The 12,446-nt window shown below is 35.3% G+C and overlaps 1 pseudogene; it reads right to left on the bottom strand.

The window, feature by feature from the left end:
• Positions 1 to 268: 268 nt before the first annotated feature.
• Positions 269 to 12,446, bottom strand: part of LOC141294015 (RNA binding protein fox-1 homolog 3-like) — a 67,215-nt pseudogene continuing 55,037 nt past the window's right edge.

A 12,446-nucleotide genomic window follows, 5' to 3' on the forward strand; every position in this document is an offset into this window, starting at 1 on the left:
TTCAAAATACCATCCTTGCTTTTGCATACCAAACACAAATGCAAAAACAAAAAAAGTCTAAAATCAAAGTCAAAAAATCTGACATCAACATTTATGAGCTGCTCTTCTGATTTTCCCATTGATTTCCACAACGTCCACTTGAGAGAATGTTGTCGAGGTGAGGTCATTGGGTGACCTGGAAGCATTTTAGTTTGAAACCGCACTCCATCTAGCAGAACGAGTCTAGTGGTTTTGTGTGTTAGTTTGCGTAATCAGTTGTTTAGTCTCACTAGTAGGGCGTGAAGCGGCTGTAGCCTCCTCTGTACAGGCTCGCCTGCAACATCAAAGATGAGAGCACCAATCAGAATCAAGCTGGTGGCCACGGCAACGACGGAATTCCTGCTTCTCAAATTTCCTTCCTTTAGAATTCCAGCATTGATTTAAAGGAATAGTTCTCCCAAAAGTGATAAAAAAAAAAAAAAAAGAATGCAGATGATTTTTTTTTTTTTTTCGTCACGGCAACAGATTTGGAGAAATTTAGCATTTTATCACTTGCCCACCAATGGATCCTTTGCAGTCAATGGGTGCCATCAGAATGAGAGTCCAAACACCTGATTAAAATATCGCAATAATCCACACCACTCAAGTCTATTAATTAACGTTTTGTGAAGCAATAAGTTGTGTTTGTAAGAAACAAATCCATCCATTTAACTTTAAACGGTTTTCACTGGTGAAATCCAATATCGTATTTTACCTGGAAACAATGGTTTGAAGTTAAAAATGTAAACTCGATGTTTCTTACAAACATGCAGCAAGATGTTAATTGATAGACTGGAGTTGTGTGAAGTACTTGTGGATTATTATGATGTTTTTATCAGCTTTCTGGACTTTAATTCTGATGGCACCCATTCACTGCAGAAGATCCATTGTTAAGCAAATGATGTAATGTTACATTTTTCCAAATCCGATGAAGAAACTCACCTACATCTTGGATGGCCTGAGGGTAAACTAAACAAATTTTCATTTTTGGGTGAACTATTCCTATAATGGTGTATGTGTGTGTTCACGAATGCTGATGAGCTCTGAGAACTGATTTAGAAAACTTCTCAAAACTTAAGTTTGATAATAGTGAGATCAAGGGGTCGTGCTGCCCATGAAGGAACAGTGTTTTTTTTTTGTTTTTTTTGGTATCTCGTTACCGAGTCACTAACTCGCAATTTCACTAACCCTCCGTCTGCACGCATTGTGCAGAAATGGCATTGGTCGCCTTTGAAAGCATTACAGACCTCAAACTACGACGCATCAAATTAATGCCAACGGTGTTCAAAGGCATGCACAATTATTCTCTTTAAAGTTTAGTGTACAGAAAGCTTGCAGGCGTCAGAGCGAGCGATGGTCTTCGAACACGCCCCACGATACCGGACCGTACGCGTAATTTACTCCAGAAAGCCGAGACCTTCAAAGGATAATTCTCCCTAATTTAAGGGGGAACCCACTCGCTGGTCTGGGTGGAAGCCGTCTGCAATTTCATGACACCGAGAAAACCAGCAAAGAGAATTTAATGCAACCTCAGAGGAACTAATTATTAAAGGAATTTTAAAAGCGAAAAGCTCTCCCATCTCGCACCGACGCGTTAATCAGTTATGATGAAAGAGCCAAAAACCAAAGTGTTCTTTCTCTGACAGATGAGGGATCATTTGATTGCTCTGTAAATCAGAGTTCTCAGGTTCCTCCACATCAGTACTCAAACACACGCACAAATACATATATATATATATATATATATATATATATACATATATATATATATATATATAAACGGACAAGTTGGGTCTGTTCCAAAACCTAGTGAGCTTTCTAACTAGATAGCATTCTAATACAACAGAGTCATTTCAAAAGGAACAAACGCTTCTAAGAGACCTTTTTTTTACACTGCAAAAATATATTTTCCTCCTCAGTATTTTTGTCTCGTTTTCTAGTACGAATATATAAACATTCTTAAATCAAGATCAGTGGTATTTTAGCATTATTTTTATATTTAATTACTTATGCTCTGAATTAGAATTATATTTTTATATTTTAATACAAATGTTTCTTTATAATTTTACTAATTAGCTTAAGTTTATTTTTTATTTCCGTTTAAAATATTTTTTATTTTCAGTTACTTGCCTATTTTTATTTTTTATTTTAGTTTTCAGCTTTATTTTAATTATTAAACCCATTTTTAAAAGTTTTAGTAAACAATACTTATCAAGATGCATATACTTGAAAGGCATAATGACAAATAGAATTCCATATCGGGTGCGCTACCGAGCAAGTTTACTATGTCAGAAATGCCATACTTATGGAGCTGATAGTTGATGCAATCATCAAAATGTGTTAGTTTACAAACCAGGCACTAATATAAAAGTATTTAGAGGTCCTAACATAGTACTGTGCATGAAAATTAGCTTTTATCTATCAATAATCTGCCCCTGTGATCAAAATTAGTGAGATCTAGTGTTCATTTCAGCTGCAAACAACAGTGAATTGTATGTAAAGTTAAGTTTTTGGAGTTTACTTTTTTCAATGAACCTGTTTTGGAATTTTTGGGGCTTTTGGCATACAGAAACTGTATCAGAATTTTTAGACTTAATGTGAATGGGTTTATAGACAGCCAAATTTTCTGAAAAACGGGTCAGATTTAAGTGTTAAAAATGTCTGCCAATAGGGCAAGAAAAATAAAATTACAATTGAAAGGCATATAATAGTTCTCATTATAGCATTATTTCACTTAATTTTAGATACATTTCTCATAAAACAATTTTATCTCTATGCTAACCTTTTATTTTAAATCATTTAATTGGAAAGCAATTAAAAAAAAATACTGAGGAAGAAAATTGTGTTTTTCCAATGCATCCTTTGTATGCAATCCAAGAATGCAGTGCAACAAAAATATCCATCCAAAATTGTTTAAGAATATTTGACCAAACAAATCAACTTTGAAAAAATTGTGCTTTATAGCAGTTTTCAATTGAAAAACATAGTCTCTTTGTAAGCAGTAGACAGGCAGCTCACTAGGTTTTGGAACGGAGCCACTGTCGGGGCTTCTCGGCTCTGTGATGGGTCATTTTTCTCACTGTTGATGAAGAAACAAGGAAGGAAATTTGCAGGGAAGCAGGAATTAAAGAAAAGCGTACAGGCACAGTCTTAATTAAGTAAATGAAGAGAGTCTCAAACAAAGCGTCTTAATTAATGAAAGCTTTTAGCTAGCAGCTGCACCGGGGAACTGTTTACTACTGCTTCTTTTTTTTTCTTTCTTATTTCGTTTTAATGTGTTTTGCTGACATCCTTGTCGTTGAGAAATTGAATGCATGCCGGAGTGCCAAACAAGAGTCGTTTTTATTTTTTTCTTTCTGATAGACAGCGGTGGTGGGAAATAAACCATCCTCTGTCATCTCCTTGCTTTAGTCGAGTCTGTCCCACGGCACACTGCTGCATGCGTTACATGCTCGTTAATTTAGGGGAAATAGAGAGCAAACGACGCAGCGGAGAAGAGACGAGCTCTCCTCACTCTGACGGCCCATTAGTGCCTTCATCTTTGATGTTAGCTGCAAACGCTAGCTAAAAACAGACATTAACCGACTGACTTTCCTCTCGTCAGGGAGCGTGTCATGGAAAAACGACTCACAGAAACACACCTGGCACATATGCGATGGACACAAAAGACAAATTCTGACAAAGTGCAAAATACCAATTTTGTTGTTTTTGACTCTTCTGGGTTTAAAACGGTGGATTATCTTACCATGGTCCCCACGCTGTAAGTGGCTGCCGGGCCGATGGTGTGGTGATATGGGTCAGTGGTTGCATAGACTCTCCCATAACTGCAGAAACATCAAACAGGTGATGCTTTAACATGTGTAAAAACTCATTCCCAACATGAAAGAGTATTTACAACCTATTTTGGGCCACATATGTAATGTGAGTCAAATATCCAATCAAAATACACTATGTGCATGTAAACTATTTTCACCAAGTTTGAAACATTTTTTAGGCTTGGTGTGAATATTGTTCTAAACATAAATAAATATAAATTAAAGCTAAATAAATAAATATACAAACAAACAAACAAGCATGATAAATTACTAAAACAAACTATATTGTACCAGGTACGCTACAGAGCAAGTTTACTATGTCAGAAAACTCACTACTTATGGAGCTGGTGGTTGAAGCAATCATCAAAATGTATTAGTTTACAGTATTGTGCATGAAAATAAGCCTTTATCTATCAAGAATCTGCCCCTGTATTTAAAATTTGTGATAGTGTTCATTTCAGCTCCAAACTGCATAGGTAAGTTTTTGTAGCTTTCTCCTTTTCAGTGAGCCTATGTTGGAATTTCTATGGCTTTTTACATACAGAAACTTTATCAGTTTTCAGACTTGGTGTGAACAGGTTCATAGGGAGTAAATAAATCTCAATTAAATAAACTGGCCCTTATGACTGGTCCAGGGTCACATACTGTATGTGATGTGAGTCAAATATCCAATCAAATTAAACTAGGTGCACCAAAACTATTCTTACTAAGCTTGAAACTCAGCTTGGTGTGAATACTGTACTAAAAAAAAATAAATAATAATAATTTTTTGATTAGTAATATCCATGTTTAAGAACTTCATTTGGACAACTTTGGTGATTTTCTCAATATTTTGATTTTTTTGCACTCTCAGATTCCATAATTTAAATAGTTGCATCTCAGCCAAATATTGTCCTATCCTAACAAAGCATGCATCAATGGAAAGCTTATTTATAGATGATGTATAAATCTCAATTTAAATAAACTGACCCTTATGACTTGTGTTGTGGCCCAGGGTCGCATATGAAATGTGAGTCAAATATCCAATCAAATTACACTAGGTGCACCAAAACTATTCTTGCTAAGCTTGAAACTTCAGCAAATGTTTCAGACTTGGTGTGAATATTGTACTAAAACTGAATAAATATGAATTAAAGCTAAATGAATAAATAAAAAACAAACATTAGAAAATACTAAAACAAACTATATTGTAAATGGAGTGCTGTATCGGGTGCGCTACCGAGCAAGTTTACTATGTCAGAAAACCCATACTTATGCAGCTGGTAGTTGATGCAATCATCAAAATTTGTTAGTTTACAAACCAGACACTAATATAAAAGTATTTATTTACGAAAATAAGCCTTTATCTATCAATAATCTGCCCTTGTAATTACAATATGTGAAATCTAGTGTTCATTTCAGCTCCAAACTGCATAGGTAAGTTTTTGGAGTTTTCTCCTTTTCAGTGAGCCTATGTTGGAATTTCTATGGCTTTTTACATACAGAAACTTTATCAGTTTTCAGACTTGGTGTGAACAGGTTCATAGGGAGTAAATAAATCTCAATTAAATAAACTGGCCCTTATGACTGGTCCAGGGTCACATACTGTATGTGATGTGAGTCAAATATCCAATCAAATTAAACTAGGTGCACCAAAACTATTCTTACTAAGCTTGAAACTCAGCTTGGTGTGAATACTGTACTAAAAAAAAATAAATAATAATAATTTTTTGATTAGTAATATCCATGTTTAAGAACTTCATTTGGACAACTTTGGTGATTTTCTCAATATTTTGATTTTTTTGCACTCTCAGATTCCATAATTTCAATAGTTGCATCTCAGCCAAATATTATCCTATCCTAACAAAGCATGCATCAATGGAAAGCTTATTTATAGATGATGTATAAATCTCAATTTAAATAAACTGACCCTTATGACTTGTGTTGTGGCCCAGGGTCACATATGAAATGTGAGTCAAATATCCAATCAAATTACACTAGGTGCACCAAAACTATTCTTGCTAAGCTTGAAACTTCAGCAAATGTTTCAGACTTGGTGTGAATATTGTACTAAAACTGAATAAATATGAATTAAAGCTAAATAAATAAATAAAAAACAAACATTAGAAAATAATAAAACAAACTATGTTGTAAATAGAGTGCTGTATCGGGTGCGCTACCGAGCAAGTTTACTATGTCAGAAAACCCATACTTATGCAGCTGGTAGTTGATGCAATCATCAAAATTTGTTAGTTTACAAACCAGACACTAATATAAAAGTATTTATTTACGAAAATAAGCCTTTATCTATCAATAATCTGCCCTTGTAATTACAATATGTGAAATCTAGTGTTCATTTCAGCTCCAAACTGCATAGGTAAGTTTTTGGAGTTTTCTCTTTTTCAGTAAGACTATGTTGCAATTTCTGAGGCTTTTGCATACAGAAACTGTATCAATTTTCACTTGGTGTAAACAGGTTCATAGGGAGTCAAATTTAGTTTGCTTTAACATTTTTTTTAGTCTGCATAAAGGTACTTTCTGCTGAACGGCCTTCATAAACAATGTGTTTTTATTTTTCTAAGAAATATGTTCAGGTAAATAGCAAGAAAAGAAGACTGAAGAAAACAAATTAAGCATGAGAGCAAAAGAATGACTGAAAAGAGATAATGAGCGAGGGAAAGAAAGGTGAAGGAGGCAAACGAGGTGCCGCAGGCTTCGTGTCGCTGGTTTGGAACTAATCCTCCACAGGAAGGACAACACGTGTCATTTCCTTTCATTTATATATTGCACATATTCCACTCTCTTCTGCTTCTTCTCCACATACAGCTTGCAAATGAAGGTCTGCAGAGAGCAGATAAGAAAACACAAGCCCTCGGCCGCGGGCAACAGCACCAGCAGACGAACGGAGGGCGAGAGAGAAAAGGCCAGCTTTACCGTAAGAAATATATACGCTTTAATGTGTGTGTGTGAAACTGGACGTTAAGTGTGCTGACTCAGTCTGGATTGGCAAGAAACCTGCTTTGAAAGCACAACACTGACTTCAGCACAGTGCAAAACATCATTTCATTAATCTGTGTAGTCAGTATTATTGTTTTGTTTTCCCTTAAAAAAATATCTAAACATACTTAATTTGCTTGCGAAGCAAAATTGCATTTAAAATTGTGATTTGGTTTCAGTGACAAGTCTTGATTTAGGTTTATTTCTCCTCCTCATTAGCAAATTGCTGCCTCACTCAAACTCGCTATACAGACACAGGCTGTATTTTATTTTCGCCTCATGTGAAATAAAGCTGAGATAAATTAGATGGAAAACTTAAATGAAAGTTGTTGTAGACAAATAAGCTTAAGCACTTTAAACTAAAGCTAAGAAGAAACAAAAAAAGCGACAACAGAAATCAGAAAAGTACATAGTTCAAACAAAAACTCAAAAATAAAAGCTAATTATATTAACACACACTAATAAATACTTAAATTATTAATACATACTATAACTATACTAATTGAATATTGTTTCAGGTCAATTCAAATAGTAAAACAAAAATATTGAAATAGCAAAATGTGTACCAGTGCTATGGAGAATGAGCAGTGACAAAATAAAAAATTAAAATTAAATTAAATTAATTAAACAATTAAATTTAATAATGTTAATTGTAAAATGCATTAATAATCAATACATTGTTGTCATGATAAAATAAATGTTATATACTAAAATGACTAAAACTAAAATGGAAACAATTTAAACATTTATCTCAAAAACTTAAAATGCATGCATGAATGAATGTCAAAATAGATGAATGTGTGTATAAACTCATACCTGTCACTGTACGCTGTAGCTGTTGCAGGCTGAGTATATCTGTACGCCGCATATCCACCCTGAAAACACAACAATGACAAAAAGATGAACAAAAAAACTACAAAACTATAATCAATCCCACCCAAACAGATTTACAACAAACACAAAATACCGGATCATATTAGATGTCTGATAGACATTTTTGAGGCCTCTAAATGACCAAATATAAATTACTTTTATCAAGTAAACAAGAATAACTTTGATATTGTTTTGTAATATTTCAAGATGAACACATACAGCTTGGGAGAGTCTCAAATATGACCATCAGGCTTTTGTTTTCAAAAGCTGTATTTTCTCTGAACCTCAGTGGAGAAATTATCTCCACAAGCCTCCGAAACAACTCTTTTGAGAAAGTTTTTGTTCATCTGTCAATCATCATTGTATTGTATTGCATCATATGCTTTGCTCATCAAACTAAACATTCAAATATCATCTTACTAAGACATATTATTGGAGTTTAAAAGTGACCCTTGACCACAAAACCAGTCTTATAAAGCATGGGTATATTTGAAGACATATGCAAAACTACACTGATTGATTTTTCTTTCATGCCAAAAATCTAGAATCTGTAAATATATCCAAACTTAATTTTTGATTAGTAATATGCATCGCTAAGAACTTTTGGACAACTTTAAAGGCAATTTTCTCAATATTTCAATATTTTTGCCCCCCTTAGATTTTCAAATAGCTGCATCTCAGCCAAATGTTGTCCTATCCGTACAAACAATACATCAATCTAAAAAAAAAAAAAAGATCCTTGTGACTGGTTTTGTGGTCCAGGATTACATATTTTATGCAAGTAGTCTATTATTAAAGATCTCATTTATGTACATTACAAATCTGAATTACTTACTTTTGGCAACATAAATATCAACATCTGCCCCAAATTGCCTATTTTTGGTTACTTTAGGCCTATGTGTGTCATAAAAGCCTGATGTATCAAATATGATACCCAACAAAAACCACAACTGCCCACTTTTTCTTTCACGTTTTGTCTAAAGGTTCAATAAACTCTTCCAATTTTGGAAATTAGTATATCAGTATAGCATCTTCTATTGTAACAAACCATAAATCAACAGAAAGCTTATTTCAGCTGTCAAATTATGTATAAATCTAAATTTTTTTTTAAAACATTGACCCTTATGACTGGTTGTGTGGTCGAGGACCACATATTTTATGTAAGTAGTCTATTATAAATATCTCATTTAAGTACATTACAAATCTGAATTACTTACTTTTTGGCAACATAAATATCAACATCTGCACCAAATTGCCTATTTTTGGTCACTTTGGGCCTGTGTGTTATAAAAGCCTGATGTATCAAATATGGTACCCAACAAAAACCACAACTTCGCACTTTTTCTTTCATGTTTTCTCTAAAGGTTCAATAAACGGTTTCATTTATAGAAATGCCTGCTGAAAAAAACAGCTAAAACCAGCCTAGGCTGGTTGGCTGGTAATAGCTGGTTTAAGCTGGAAGTGGCTGGTTTTAGCTGGTCTCCGAGCCTGGCCAGGCTGGTCAGGCTGGTTTTAGCTGGTGGTTTTCCAGCTTGACCAGCTAATACCAGCCTGACCAGCCTGGCCAGGCTGGAAAAGTGGGCAAAACCCCTCTAAAACCAGCCTGCCGACCAGCTATGACCAGCTAAAACCAGGCTGGTTGACCAGCTAAAACCAGCCTAAGCTGGTTTTAGCTGTTTTTTTTCTGACTATTATAGGGTTAATTCTGCAGCGTAGTATCAGTCTTCAGAAGTGAGCGTATGATGCCTTCAGATGCCGTCTTTATAGGTTTTGAAACACATCTGTCTTGGTTCTTGTTGGTTTCTCTCGAAAACAGAGCAGATTCTGTTGATTTGCTGCTTGTATCATAATCAGCAGAGACTCTAAGGTGGAGTCGAGCTCATTTGTCTGTAGGCAGATCGCTAATAACACACATTAATCAGAGCGTCAGAACGAGAACAGCCGCTGTTTTACATTCTCCGGCCCGACAAACACAGAATGCCCATGAGCGACCGCAACGGGCCACTGGGAGGCGCTGCAACCCACGATAACACTGCTGATTTATGTTGGAGATGCTGAGTGAGGAAGGCCTCCATTGATAATGTGTGCCGCATTTAAATCGGGCACGGAAAGTTTATTGAGTGGAGAATTTGAGACAGTCAGCACAGAACGGCTTGTACGCTAGTGAAACGAGCACACAGAGACTCTCCAACGCTACGGGAAGGGCTGGGTTTCCAGTCAGTCAGAAAACAATTCGAATCGGAAGAAGTTTGAGTGAAAGTGAAATGAAATCAGGTTAGAGGTTGAGCGGGGGATTGCGAGGTCATGTGACCCCTCCCCTGGGGACAGGAAGTGAGGAGCAGCAGGCGTGGTGAACTTCCTGCGGGACTGCGCTGATTGGAGCCCCCGCCTGCGAACACACGGGGTAATAAATCAGACTGTCAGCACCTCCGGCCCAATACACAGAACATGCCTTTATCAGGACACCGAGAGCCCCGACGCTAAATATAACAGACCACACCGCTGAAGATGAGAGAACAGACAATGAGAGAATAACGAGAGCAGAAAACATGGCAGAGGAATGAGAAGAGAAGAGAGGAGATCAGAAGAGAAGAGAAACAAAAGAAAAATGGAAAATAAAGTAAAAGAGAACAGAAAAACTAAAAGAGGAGAGAAGACGAGAAGAGGAATGAAAAAAGAAACAGGTTGTACAATGTCTTGCGAAATTATTCATACCCCTTCATTTTTTTTTACATTTTGTTATGTTGCTGCATGTTAAACTACTTTAAATTACTTTTTCCCCACATCAATCTACACTCCCTACTCCATAATGGCAAAGCAACAAATAGGTTTTTAACATTTGTGCAAATTTATTAAAAATAAAAAACTGAAAAGATCCCGTTGCATAAGTATTCATACCCTTTTCTGGGACACTCGAAATTTAGCTAAGGAGCATTCATATTGCTTCTAGATGTTACTACACTTCCAGTGGAGTTAAACTGTGGCAAATTCATTTGAATGAGTTTGATTTAGAAAGGCACACACCTCTCAGAAAAGGTCTAACAGCTGAAAATGCATATCAGAGCAAAAACCAAGTCCTGAGGTCAAGATAACTGCCTGTAGAGCTCAGTGACAGACTTGTGTTAAGGCAATGATCTAGGGAAGAGTTCAGAAAAAAATCTGCTGCATTGAAGCTTCACAGAAGCATTATCCATAATGGAAGACGATTGGAACAACTAGGACTCTAGAAAACGTCTGCCAGCCCCCATCCAAGCTGACAGAGCTTGAGAGGTGAAAAGGTGAGGCAAAGAATGGCAGATAATTGCCAAATGCAGATGTGCAAAACTTAGTCACATCATACCCAAAAAGACTTGAGGCTGTAAAGGTGCTTCAACTATGTGCTGAGTTAAGGGTAGGAATACTTATGCAATGTACTTATTTCAGTGTTTTATTTTTAATAAATTTGTCAAATTTGCAAATCTGGTTTTTGCTTTGTCATTATTATGGTGTATGGGGTGTAAACTGATGTGGGGAAAAACTAATTTAAAGCAGTTTAACATAATGCTGCAACAAAACAAAATGTGAAAAAAATGAATACTTTTGCAAGGCACTGTATATCAGTATACAGTATTTTACACAGACTCAAATCAATTAAAAAAATTAAATGAAGACTAGATTAAAAGTACAGTATTTTAACATACAAAAAATATTTAAAAAACAGTGAGGAAATGAGAGTGAGAGAATGAGAGAGAGATGTACTGTATGTGTGAATGTGTTTGTCCTCCTGTGGGTCACTTCGGGTCAGTGTGTCATTATCAGGGTGATACAGATGTGAGACGCCTTACAGATGTGTGTGTGAGAGAGAGAGAGAAAAGCAGTGCTGGCAGGAAGATGAATCCGTTTATCTGAAGCTGCTTTACCTTATCAGTGACTCACTGCAGACCAACCACAAAACGCTCACTACTGAGGGTCCACAGCCTCCAACAAACCACTCAAACACACAAACACACACACACCTTCTTCTATGTAAGCTCATCTTTTTCACCTGTTTCATCGTCCAGTTGAAGCTTCTTCTTTTTTACCCATATATTGGCCACAAAGAGTATTTTCAATTTTTTTCTTTATTTTTACCCATTTTGTTATCAAATGTACTACCAATTTCATTGGCTGCTAAATGTAATTTATTTTATCATTCTTTTCTTATTTTTACTCTTTTTTTTTTTTTTTAAATCTGAAGCTTTGTGTTATTTTTAACAGTTTTATTGGCTACCAAATATACATTTTTTGAGTTTCTTCCTGTTTACCCATTTTATTGCCACCAAATGTAACAGTTTCTTCTTATTTTTAACAATTTTATTGGCCAGTGAATGTAATTTATTTGATCATTCTTTACTTATTTTTACCCATTATATTGACCACCAAATGTATTTTTTCCACTGCTGTGTGTTATTTTTAACAGTTTTATTGGCTGCCAAATGCATCTTTATTTACCCATTTTATTGCCACCAAATGTAACATTTTCAGTTTCTTCCCAATTTACCAATTTTATTGACTAGTAAATGTAATTTATTTTATCATTCTTTTATTTTTTTTCCAAATTTTATTGACTGCCAAATGTATTTTTTACCCATTTTATTGCCACCAAACTTTTTCATATTTTTACCTATTTTATTGCCATTTTTATTGCCCACCAAATCTTCTTCCCCCACTGCTTTATGTTTCTTTTTTCTTATTATTTTTACCCATTTTATTGCTACCAAATATAACTTTTTCAGTTTCGTTTTA

Source organism: Garra rufa, chromosome 1 (assembly GCF_049309525.1).
Source record: "Garra rufa chromosome 1, GarRuf1.0, whole genome shotgun sequence".
Classification (NCBI taxonomy): Eukaryota; Metazoa; Chordata; class Actinopteri; order Cypriniformes; family Cyprinidae; genus Garra; species Garra rufa.